Source organism: Fukomys damarensis, unplaced genomic scaffold, assembly GCF_012274545.1.
Source record: "Fukomys damarensis isolate Sample0158 unplaced genomic scaffold, DMR_v1.0_HiC HiC_scaffold_19, whole genome shotgun sequence".
NCBI classification, from domain to species: Eukaryota; Metazoa; Chordata; class Mammalia; order Rodentia; family Bathyergidae; genus Fukomys; species Fukomys damarensis.
In genome coordinates, this window is record NW_022900931.1 from 46,950,823 (window position 1) to 46,951,137 (window position 315).

Below are 315 nucleotides of genomic sequence, written 5' to 3' on the forward strand. Positions count from 1 at the left end.
ATGCGCTAGAGCAGTCTGCAACGATGTAACCTCAGAGAAACAATTTTGATACGAACTAGCACTAGGCTGCAGGGGGCGCCATTGACACACTGCCGAAGGACTCAGCCTGTCCCCGAGGATAGTGAAGTCGCCGGATGCACCAGAAACTGTCCCCTCGGCCCCGTGCAAAATGAAAGGCGTGAGCTGCTGCCTTTACAAATTTAAGGGGTGAGAATGGAGTCCCGTTAGGCCACTGCGGGTGGGACGAATTCTGCACCCACTCGGCACCGAGACCCAGCGGGACACCCCAGGTTGCGCGCCCGGAGGCCCCGCCCC